Source organism: Pleurodeles waltl, chromosome 4_2 (genome assembly GCF_031143425.1).
Source record: "Pleurodeles waltl isolate 20211129_DDA chromosome 4_2, aPleWal1.hap1.20221129, whole genome shotgun sequence".
Lineage (NCBI taxonomy): Eukaryota > Metazoa > Chordata > Amphibia > Caudata > Salamandridae > Pleurodeles > Pleurodeles waltl.
Window position 1 is genome coordinate 27,216,166 of NC_090443.1, and position 12,895 is coordinate 27,229,060.

Below are 12,895 nucleotides of genomic sequence, written 5' to 3' on the forward strand. Positions count from 1 at the left end.
GGAGTCATAGTGAAGTATTTATACCCATGTCCATGTGAACTTTTGGTTTCCTCTTGTGTTTGAACCAGGAACTGCTCAAAGTATGCACAGGATACTGAACACCCCATGGGCAGTGCCTTACCGAAGTATGTCTCCCCATTGAATGGGAAACCCAGAAGGCGGATAGCTATCAGGGTGTACTGGTAATAATCTAAATGCGGATTCTGGGTCGTGCCTTCGCCATCAATGCCCCCCGTCCGGCTGCGTACACTAAATCAATCTCATCTTCCACTGATGCATACCCAACTGCACAGTCCTCAGGGTTAATCCCATCGTTATGACAGATGGTGAATTAGCCTATACTGTCCATGTTCCTTCTTGGGTTTGACCTAAGTGGGGAAATTACCAGCCCGGCTTGTGTCGCCATGCCTAATGGACCTTCTATCCTGCCCAACTCTTTTTAGTCAGTGTTTTCATGCACACTATTTCTGGGTGCTGGAGATCCGAGCAAAGGTTCTTGGTTTCACCTGAACTGATGTGTCTTAACACTGGGTTTCTAAAGCCTTTCTCAAAGCCTTCGCATAACAACTGTGTATCTGCCTTATTATCATACTGATTAGCAAGCAGCTTTAGCCTGTGTGTATTGATGGGGGAGCAGTTTAACTGAAAGCCCTCCCATGCAATTCTTGTCCTTGCACACCATGAGCTATGTCTGTCTCGTCTTCTGTTTCTTTTCTTTCTCTCTATCACCTCTACCCTTCTTTCATTCAACTCCTGGGTGCCTCCCTGCAGGTTGAGCACACATGTCTAAATTTACATGGTCTACCCCAGGTGCATTTTTCCTTGTTGTATTTGAAACATACTGCTGGGGAGCTCTTCCCTGATGCCACCCTCTTTCCAGCTTGAAACATATCTCTGCTTAAAGAAAAACTTCTGAATCTCTTGGTGGCCCATGACCTTGCCCTTCCGAAAGGACCGATCTTATTTCCCTGACCCTGATCTGACCTCCGTGACTACCATCATTTGATGCATGTAGCTTGATACATCTTCTTCGTCCCACTCCATGTCCGGGTGTGCTTGCATCTTATACCAAAAGCTCTTAGCAAAGTCTACCATGCTTCTCCTGAAAATTGCCTATAACCCTCATGAATCTCTGACTCATATAACCATAAATCCTTTGCACAATATAGGAATTTCCCGACAATCACGCCAGCCATAATCCTGAAGGCATCCAGACATTTATCGAAATTCCTTTACTTCCTAACTCAGCCATTTCTTTCCTATGCTCTTCCTTCTTGTTGCATGGTGCAAGGTCTAGCCCCTCTATTTTTCTAGCAGTTGAAGATGTCTGTAAATTCTTTGCGTCAGATACGCTCTCTTATCATTAAAGGTATCAGGCTTGTCACCATGTATGGAGGACCCAGTGTGCCTCCCTTGTAAGCCTCTGGTGGTAATCTGCCCCAATCCTGTCCTTGGTCTCCACCCCTAGTTTTACTGCCCTATGCCTCTATGGGTATTGTGTGTGCAGTGCTTGTCGATGGAGCTTTCTCACTGGTGTTTGCCTGTGTGGGTGTACAGGCAGCAATTGACTCTGTTTTACTAGCCCCAGTGCACCTGCCCCCCCATTGTTGGCAAACATTAATAGTTTAAATGATTTCAAGCAAGCCTGCACAGTTGCACTTATTTGTCTAGGCTGCTTTGACCGCTTTGCCCTCCTCTCAGTTGGGCCAGCAGACATTCTTTGTTATGTGTGGTAGCTGCTTCTCTTGCTGTCCTTATTATTGCCTCAATATCCTCTGGCTGCAAGGCTTTGCCTGGTTCTGCCATCTGCACAGACAGGTAACATCGACAACTGGTGGTGGTCCCTGTTGTTTTTTTAGTGGTCCTTCTGTGCCTCTCACCACAGCCTGGGTCGCGTCTGCCCTTTTGGGGTTGTTCCCAGCTGTAGACTGGACTCCCGGACTGTGCTGCCTTTGGAGGGCTATCCCAGTGTGCCATTTGCTCGCTTGCTCCGCCCTCTAATGGCGGGCAAGCTTTTGCCCCTTGGGTCACGTAGCCCCCAAAGCTGCCCCCATGTGTATGCAGTGGGAGAGGGTGGGATAAGCAAGAGGTTGCTGACCCACAGGTCGTGTCGCCATCCTGGGCGGCCCATGTGTATCTCGTGGGAGGGGCAGAGGTGAGCAATGAGTTGCTTCTTGCCCTAGGACGGCTGCACTTAATTGTTATTTATTAAGTGCCCCGGGCTTTCCTCCACTGTATTCTAATGCAGTCAATAACGCTTGTAAGATGCAAGTTCAACTTTGCCTAGGGCCACTCCTTGTTTTAGCAATACTGCCACACAGTATAAACTTTTCCGGGTTGTTGGGGGGAATACACTTCGCGGCTTCACCTCATGTTTAGCACGTTGTGAACGTTGTTTATGTTGGGCGGTGCTGCTTGTTGCCTTGGTAACGCTCTGCAATTCTTCAGTGCCAGACCTAGCGCACACAGTAGACAGGAGGCCCTTTGTGTATTGAGCATCGCTGGTTGTCCTGGCAGCGCCCTGGCCCCCCTGCCTCTGAAACATGCTGAATCCCGACCACGGCCTCACCTTCATTGCTCGATGAAAAAGCAGAGCCTCTCCCCTGTTTGGTGTGTGGCCGGTGCAAAGCTCCCAGTTGAGAGTTGCGGCTGCACTGATCCTGCCCCACTTCTCCTTTGAGAGACTCAATTGAAAGGCTCTGGTGGTTAGATGCAGCCGTGCTGCTCCTGCAACGCATCCCCTTTAAGGCTGCGCTTGTTGACTTGGTGAGCAGGAACTTCCTTAGCGTCAGTGCTTACCTAGGGTTCTCCAGGCGATCTCTCTCTGCTGCACAGAGTTGCGTCGCTACACGGTGTAGCAGTCCTCTGTTGGCGGTCCTTCTCTTCTACGGAGCTACCCTGAAGATGCTGGGGATTCGGCCCGGATGCCACCGGTTTGCAGCACCCTGGCTGACGATTTCAGTGCTCGTCGGGAATGCAGTTAATCTAGGGAAATCCTCCAGTGATGTAGTGTTCGATGTCCAGCGGCTCCGTCCCAGCATGAATAGGGACTGGGCACGGGTGCTTGCCTCCTATTAATATGGCAGGATGCCCTAGAAGCACATTTCAAATCCCGCTCAGCCCTCTCATTAGCCAGTGGTTTTGCGCCACTCCTTTGGTTTTGGTGCCTTTTGCCCTTAACCCCTCCCTTTCGCACCTGAGGATGCGGGGTGTGATTTCCTGGCTTTTGTCCCTCTTCTCTTTCGGGTACCTTAGTAACCGGATCTTTGCACTGTTTACCACGCTGGCCCCTTTAGCCCCCTCTGGTTGCAGGCCTCTGTTAGAATACTAAGTGGCATATGCATACGGAAGACAATCTGTGGACACTGGTGCAGCCTCACTTTGGAGCAGTCGCTCAATGTTGGATTGCAATGGGCAATGTGGGCAGAGTGGCCCACCTCACCGGGGTGCGGCATTGAAGGGCAGGGCCCCCTCCCCGCACCTTGCGATCCTGTGACCATGGTAGGGAGGGGGATTCGGGGACTGCTTCTGGATTGGCCTTGGTGTCCCAGAGCGGCATCCGGTGAGTTGTTGGGGTGGCATACCTGTGAGTGGTGCGTGGTGTGCGCGTCAGAGGAGCGGCACCAGTGGCACACCCTCAGGGATACAGGTGGGGTCCACCTGTGTGGTTCTCTTGGGATGAAGATTGGCTGGACCTTAGTGCTGGAAGTTTAAGTGTTGGAGACTCCATGAAGATGAGAACCGTTGTATATCAAATAATGTTGCTATTACTGTACATTAACTGTAAATGTGTTTTTTTCTCTGACCCTAGTGACAATTTGTCTTTTATGAAAATTCTTTGTATGATTTGCTATGTTAAGATTTAAGAAAGTAATAATGTTAAGAAGTCATGTTTTGCCTGTTTTTTTATCTGTAATGAACAAAGCCTTCTTCTTCCCAAAGACAGTTTTCTGCCTGACACTGACTTGTTGGGTTTTGGGAGGGGGCGTGGGAGCTATAGGTTCTATATACATTGGGGCAGTGTGTATATTGGGATCACTTTTTAACAATAAGATGGACTGCACATTGGACGTCGTCTCTGCACATTGAGACAGTCTGCATGTAGAAGGTGGTCTCTGCACATAGGGACAGTCCATGAAGATTTCAACATTCCATGCAGTTTGAGGAGACGGACAGACTGATATGCCGAACATTCTCTGCACATTGATCACATTCTCTGCACATTATTGCACTCTATATATATTTTGGACTTCCTGCACAAAGGGGTATAGTCCCTGCACACTGGGACAGCGTCAGCAGACTTGGACATTGTGTGCATATTGTGTACAATCTGTGATAACCCTGTCAGTCGCTGACAGCACTGCACATTATTGCACTTGATATATATATATTTTGGACATTTTGCACACAGGGTGATAGCCTCTGCACATTGGAGTATTATGTCCATCGGGACTGCCTCTGCATGCTAAGGCAGGAGCTGCACACTTTGTTAGCCTATGCAAATCGTGACATTCTCTGTACACATGAACAATTACTGCATTCTGCATGTCAACCTATATTACCTGTAATTAAATAACAATAACAAAAGTGATAATATAGGTGTACATTGTTTGTTCCTAGGCATCACATAATGCCCTGGGTTGCTAGCCTGGAAGTCTTTCCTATTGATGTTGTGGATAAAGTTTAGGCCCCTGTTAGAGTGTTCCGTATAGTTGCCCGCCCAGTAGACCCAGTAGTACATTTGTAATTAATACAAATAATTGGAGATTGATACTCTAGGGTATGTCTCTGTTTGACTATTACATTATTTTGGAACATAGTTTGCTAATGTGTTTTGATGCACATGTTTCGGCCACCCGTGAATATAGAAATCTATATCGGTATGCAGAAGTTATCTCATGCCAATGGAAAAAAGATATAGATGATCCACCATTCTTTACAACAGCAGTGATTTACGCTAGAGGAGTGACAGTAGAATAACATGGAGCAATCTAAATGCAAAGGAAATGTTACCAAAAAGTGACTTAAACATACTTCATTCATATCAATTAGAATACTTGACCCATTATAAAAGAATATAGTCTGCTTACCATTTTAATTAAACCATGATAATTGACAAATAGATCTTGGTTGCAAGAGGTCTAGGAGTGTTTTTGCTGCTTCAATAGTGTTCTGAGCCTTCATCAGGACCAGAAGCATAGAATCATTTCCTTGTGTTCACTTTGAAGAAGTACAGTACCCAGGAGGTGAAGATCATATCTTGTGTCTCTGTGCAGACCACTTGGCAGTATTTGACACAAAGTTGCTTCAAACATGATTATTATTTTGGACAATATTTAGCCACAGATTTTGTGGAAAGGTGACCTTTAGTAGGCACAGACAATGAGCAATTCTTTGGCTGCTAAGTGAACATCTCACCTGAATTGTTCGCAGGAGTGAGAGGAGGTCATGATGTTAGAGCCCAATGTCCCTATCAATCGAGATGAACCTACAAAGGGCAAAGTCTAACTCAGGGAAAGAGAGGAAGGGTAGGCATCCACCAATGACTATGCTGTAGGAGGTGTGCCTATTGGAACCCCTCGAAATTCTTCCTGTACAAATAAACCAAAAAAGGTATTTAAATGGTAACGCCAAAACAATATCTTTTCTACAAAATGTGGGTTAAACAATGTATGTCCTTATATCTGCAGGATTCCCCTCTTACGTTTAGTGTGCAGGCAACATTATTAACTAGGAATATCATACTTCTAGAGACAGGAAAAAAGGAGAAATCTTGAGTAATAATGACACAGTGTCCTTATTTTTCCTAAATTATGCTGTTAACAAGAGCTCAGCATTCCGGAAATGCTAATCCAGTCCTTATATGTTAGGCTCCGATGGCTGAAAATAACATTTAGAGACATATTTAGTGCATTGCTTCGTGCACTTATTAGACAGCCAATTTACTAAGTCAAAAATGACAAAACAAAAATATGCCTAAAACAAAGTAAGTGTACAGATATAGCGTGGTTACTGTTTCAGCAAATCCTAATAACACAGTTTGTATGTCTTGTCTTTTCTTTCAGAGAAGAATATTGGGCGTGACCTTTCAGAGATGTAATTACAAAAGACTACACAATCAGATAAGTATTAACAGTTTAAAAACAAAGAATTAATTGTACCTAAAGTACGCTAGCATGTTATCCAGCAATGTTCCCTTTTGCTTGATTCTTTTTAATATTCTTTTTCCCTTTTTAGGGTCGAGCACACACGCGCTCCGTCCCTGTTGTAGTCTCTCTTTGGGCTTTTAACCACGCCCATGTCACACCTGTCACTTTCATTGGTTCGTGGGCTTGCTTTTCAAAACCCGCTTCTCATTTCATTAGTGAAAGGCATGTGTATGGCATGCCTTTTCCGGTGTTTAGCTATCCTCGAGCGCACCGGCCAACTACTGAAAACATACGAGGCTCCATGTTTTCAGCATGGTTTCCGGACTACTTCATCTCTTTTTTTTCCCATGCAGTGCGATTGTGCTGGGTTTTACATGATCGCACTCAGTTTTCTGATTTTCAATTTCAGCGTGATCGCGCTGTGTTTTACATATCGCAATCACGCACATTTTTTTTCTTTTAATTTGTGTGGCAAGAAAAGTCTGGTTAGGAGTTTACAACGCTAATAGCTCTAACTCGAGCAAATACGAGACCCGTTGCATTGTAAATGCTTGTTTCTCATTGCAGGTGCATTCCAAAGAAGAATCGACAGGAGAAGGAAATGCAGTCCAAAATACAACAGCAACCGGCGAAGCGCACCGGAAAGGGCACAACGCGAAGAGCCTCCGGAGGACGCCGACAGGCCGAGGCGGACCCAGAACAAGGTAGGAGAAGTAATGGCAGGAAGCAGCTGAGCGAAAATTAGAACAATGAGCAGCTTCCTGCCCATCAACTCCGATTTTATCCCGACACACTCTGCCCCCGAGCAAATACGAGACCCGTTGCATTGCAAATGCTTGTTTCTCATTGCAGGTGCATTCTAAAGAAGAATCGACAGGAGAAGGAAATGCAGTCCAAAATACAACAGCAACCGGCGAAGCGCACCAGAAAGGGCACGACGCGAAGAGCCTCTGGGGGACGCCGACAGGCTGAGGCGGACCCAGAACAAGTTAGGAGAAGTAATGGCAGGAAGCAGTTGAGCGAAAATTAGAACGATGAGCAACTTCCTGCCCACCAAATCCGATTTTATCCCCGACACACTCTGCCCCCGCCGCAGCCGGAAGGCGATACAGGACGCCTGCAATCCTGACAAACACTATGAACACAATCTGGCCAGGCATTTTTTGTAGAAATTTTAGCCATTATATTGTGAGTCTGTTGACCATCAATCCAGGCCAGATATTGTTATTATCTGGGTACAAAGTAACAAATACGTTCTGTAGAAATGAATCATTGTTCTGGTCACAACCTGGCTATAATTTTGAGCAGTGCTTGAGAATATTTAGGGACTAGAACTGATCATCAAGAACAAATAAATTATATACCAGTAGTACAGGAATATTTTGAGCCTTGTTATGGGCACACATTGACCAATATTCTGGTCACCATGAATAAAACAACCACAAATATGGGTAGAAGTGATTCGATATTATGGATACAATCTGGCAACTTTATTTGACATAAATCAAAAATTGTTTTGAATATAAATAGATCTTTTCACATATGCAAACTAGTCATTCTTATGAACTAAATGTGTATTACCTCGTGATATCAAATTCTAAATGCCATCCTGCAAGAATATCATGATCTATCAACTACCATAATATTGTGAGGTAAAAATACATAGCTAAGTAAAGATTTACTATACTTAACACCACATGTATGTATCATATGTCATACCTACACGCATACATATCATATATAGATATATCACAAAGATATACAGATGTGGAGTGTGGATCCTTTTTTTCAAATCTAGCATGCTTTTAGGCACATATTCATCCCATCAGCAGCCTAATATGAGAATTATTATGTGCATAGGTCGACTGCTATTTTAGCTATATCTTACATTTACTCGGAACACATATTCAAAACTTGTATACAGACATTTATCACAATTATGCCCATAAGTTGATCATCCATTTATTACATAGAGCAATCATTACTTATATTGCACATGGCTCAATTGTATGCACATATATTGAGCATTATTGTTTACACAACGTTACCTTTATAGTGGGATACAAATTCACCTACATTTATGGCAAACTTTAACCTTTAGTATGAAAATATACCAACAATGATTTTAAATAGTATTGTACCACTATCCAGGCCACAAAACTACTGTGAGCACACATTATCCACTGTTTTGGAAATATTGTGATACTACATTTATACTGGAAGTGAACAGTATTTCAGAGTAACTAATTAGCATTGTTTCAAGTTCAAACCCAACCATTATGCTGAGCTCATCTTGTTCATTATTTAAGGCACAGATATGGGAACAAATTGAGCATCATTTTGTGCACAATAAAACAATTATTTGAATAGAATTATACCACTATTCAAATACTTCTAGTAACCCCAGATTAAACATTATAGTAGTCATAAACCAAGCATTATATTAGGCCCAATATGAAAACTTTTTGACATCCAGGGACTTTTTTGCATGAATTGATGACACACATTTACAATTAATCTGCTTATGATGAGACACATAACTTGATTAAAATTGGCAATTATATGTATCACAAATTGACAATTATTTTGTGGAAGAAGACCAATAACCAGGTACACTTCATGACCATATTTTGCTTCAAATTATTATTATTCTGATCAGATATTACCCATTTACAGATAAGCTAATTAATGAATAGCTATGATTTCTAGCACAAATTACTTGCTATTGTCTGACCAAAAAAACTAAATATATTTGGGGTTACAAATCTACAATTACTTTTATAAATAAATAATAATATCAGCCACATGTTTGCAAACTAATTGACAACCTTTTCAGTCAAAGTTTACAGGCTTTATCATCGCACACTGACCCTAAACTGGAAAGAGAATGCAAGAAACTGGAAAGACGATGGCGCACAAGCAAAAACCCATTGGACCCATCGGGCTGCGCTACCTTTAAGGTAGCCCACAATAAATATCATGATCATCATCGAAGGGATGCAAAAAAGGACGCCCTAATTGACCGCATCGAGAAAAGCACCAACCGCTTCAAGGAGCTTTTCAGCATCGTGAGAGAGTTCTCCTGCCCGGCAGCCACCAAGAGTTAAATCCAACCCTCCCAGGTTCTCTGCGGCTCGCTGGTAGACTACTTCCCTGACAAAATAACAGCCATCCACAGCAACTTTGCTCCCCAAACCACCAACCTCAACCACCTTCTAACACCATCTGATGCCACCCACAGCCACTTGATCACCAACTGGAAACTGCTATTGACCCAGGAGACAGACACCATTATGACTTTGACCCACTCCAGATCACCCAACGACCCCTGCTCCCACCACATCTTCAACCTGAGACAGAGGGAGATCAGCAATGCACTCACTCCCATCCTTAACGCCTCCATCATGACGGCCACCATTCGCTATGCCTGGAAGCAGGCAGAGGTTAAACCGGTCATGGAGAAATCATCCACTGAACACAGCAAACTCAAGAACTACCGCCCGATATCGCTGCTACCCTTCCCCGCCAAAGTTCTGAAGAGAGACACCAACCGACAGCTCTCTGAACACCTGGAAGAGCACAACTTTTTGGACATCTCCCATCCAGTTTCCATGTAAACCACAGCACTGAGACCACCCTGATTGCCACTATGGACAACATCAGAGCCCTCCTTGAGCACGGAGAGAAAGTAGCCCTGATCCTCCTCGACCTTTCAGCAGCCTCTGACATCGCCTTCCATCACACCCTCATCAACAGACTCCACCACATCGGAATCCAGAGCAATGCCCTCTGATGGATCCATGCTTTCCTCACAGAACGCACCCAGAGAGTCCACCTACCTTAGTTTACCTCAGAGTCCAAGAACATAATCTGCAGCATTCCCCAGGGATACTCACTCAGCCCCACTCTCTTCAACACTTACATGACACCACTGGCTGACATCGTCTGCACTCACGGACCCAACATCATCTCATATGCTGAAGACACACAATTTATCCTCACCACACCACCCTCAGAACTAACCTCAGCAATGCCATTACCAATGTTGCAACACCTCTTCAACACCTCTTCCTGGTATGATATGTGGTGGTCCATCACACTCAGTCAAACCCCAACAGACCACACCCACAACCTAGGCATCATCATCGACAGCAACCTCACCTTCAAGCAACACATAAACATGGTTGCATCCTCCTGCTTACTCCTCCTTCACATGCTTCAAAAGATCTTCAGATGGATCCCTGTTGACGCCAGAAGATCAGTCACCTAAGCCCTCAGCACCAGCAGACTAGACTACGGAAACGTGCTCTACACCAGAGTCACCACCCATTTCCTCCAAACCATTCAGAGCTCTGCAGCCAGACTCATCTTAGATGTCCCCAAGTGTGCCAACATCACACCTCACCTCAGAAGCCTCTACTGGCTTCCCATGCAGAAGAGATGTAAGTTCAAGGTTCTGACCCTCGCCTACAAAGCCCTCCTCAACATCAGATCCAAACACATCAACCACCGCCACCTTTCCACCAGCCCATCAGAGAACTCCGATCAACCTTTCTCGCCCCTGCACATGTCCCGCGCATCCACCGAAGTCTCTGCGGAGGCCATTCCTTCTCCTAGTTCGTTGCCAAAGCATGGAACGATCTCCCCTTCACCTGCGAACCGCACACTCCCTCCTCGTCTTCAGAAAGAGGCTCAAGACCGGACTCTTCAATGAGAGGCTTTCAAGACTCAGTGTTTAACCCCTAGCACCTGGGTACCCCCCAGGGTGATAAGCCACGCTCAGCAAACACAAGTTGATTGATTGATGAAAGACATCCAGTTTCTTTTGTAAACCTACTTCTGTCATCTTCACTATCACCAAGTCATCGGCATATAATGGAAGCAACACGAGTGTGCCGTTTAATTTGGGGCATAGGCCTTTTGCTTCCTTTTACATGTTTGGTAAATCAGCCAAAAACAAGGAGAATAATAGGGAACAAAAACACAGCCCTGTCACAGACTGTTCTTTACCTGTATTTTCTTCGATAAGGTACCAGCAGTATCTAATATCACCCAGGCCCAGTTCTGACTGTATAGCTCTTGGAGGAGTAAGAGAAGATCCTTGTGGATGCCGAGCCTCCTCTAAATTTTCCATAGTAAGTTTCGGTCCACTTGTCAAAGGCGGCAAGGAAATCAACAAAACAACAAATCAGTTTCCCCCTTAAATCTGTTGAATTCCTTGCTATTGCCCATAGACTGAAGCAATGATTGAGAGTTAAGTGGCCTTCTTTGAACCCTCCTTGTTTAATTGGAATAATGTTATTTTCTTCCACCTAAGACTTCATCAAGCATAACAACAATTTGGAAAAAGCTGTCTCCCCCACATACAGTAGGCTGATTAACCGATAACTCTTAGGTGCCATAGCATCATCCTTCTTATAGATCAGCCTAATAATTGCAATTTTGCAATAATCAGGGAAACGCCCCAAGGCAAAGGCCTTTTGGAAGATTCTATGGTAGAAACTTGACCACTGAGCCACATTATTTTTTATTGTTACTGCAGGGACATTGTCTGGCGCCGCCGCCTTGGTTAACTTAAGGGACAGAATAGTTTATTTTATCCTCTTAACTGAGAAGTGTACCCTGCTCTTATGACCCACCTCACAGTTTATCTTCTGACCCACCTCTTCATCATCCCTTTCATATATAAATATTACTCCGGTAATTAACCCAGTAATTCTCGCCTACTAAACATCTAATTTTCCCTGATCCTTTTTCTTCGCCTAATTGTAGTGACAAACAAGACTTTATTTTGGCATAAATTGACTATTAAAGTGGTACAATCATACCATCATACCATTAATTTAGGCACGAAATTCAAACTTATCTGGGGACCCCAATTTCTGTACAAATGAAAAATAACTTCTATGCAAAGAGCAGGTAAAATTTGGAACACCTCAACCAATTTTTTAGCACATACTGACGTTTGTTCTGGACACAAAGTGAGCGTTGTTTGAGTTCAAAGCTCCTGTTATTTTTCAAGCCCAGGGACTACTGGTCTTTCATTTGGGAAGAACTGGTCATTGGTTTATACTGTACGAGTATTGTTTTACCAAAACTGACTTTTGAAACAAGTTATTTTCCAGATGTTCAGTTTAGGCATTACTTTGAGCATGGATTAACCACACAAATGTCCAAGATTCACCCATTAATCTGTTTGTTAAAATTTCCTTTTTTGGATACAAACTGACCATTATTTTGGGTGTAAATTTACAAAATATTTGTTTGCAAATTGATGTGGTTTAGGTTACAGATTCGCTGTTGTGTTATGGACAAATCTTGGATAATATATGCCCAATATTTTATTAGTTGTAACCAAGCACTTTCTTCAGTACATCTTGCAAACTGTTTTGTTCTGGAATTGGCTCTGGTTTTCAACATAAATTACTGTTAATGATTTATATTTTGACTAAGAACATGAGCACATACTGAACTCTGTTGAGGGCAGAAATTGAGCAAAGATGAATAAATCTAGAGTTATTCGTGGCACAGAATTACTTTTATTTTGTGTCCAAATAGGCAATTATTGTGTGCACTTGTCGACTTAATCATTTTTACAAAATCTTACTGTTATTGTCTTAGACAAAATTGCCCTATTTATGGGCACAATCAATCTGTTAATTTGGGCCCAGATTTACCTTTTTTGTTTATAAGTTTATTTGGAAATTGGTGTGCACTAAAAAGAAGAAAAAAACGAACTATTGTTT

General features: G+C 43.5%; 1 long non-coding RNA gene across 5 annotated transcripts in view; it reads left to right on the forward strand.

The window, feature by feature from the left end:
- LOC138292088 (uncharacterized) overlaps window positions 1–12,674 on the forward strand; it is a 41,365-nt gene extending 28,691 nt beyond the window's left edge. For 3 of the 5 annotated variants that reach the window (XR_011202582.1, XR_011202585.1, XR_011202583.1), the window contains exons 2-3: window positions 6,066–6,853; window positions 7,002–12,674. This is a non-coding gene — a long non-coding RNA (uncharacterized lncRNA). Of the gene's footprint in view, window positions 1–2,476; window positions 3,563–6,065; window positions 6,854–7,001 lie in introns of those variants that run through there. The other 2 variants (XR_011202581.1, XR_011202584.1) reach the window with 2 other exon arrangements.
- Window positions 12,675–12,895: the final 221 nt, after the last annotated feature.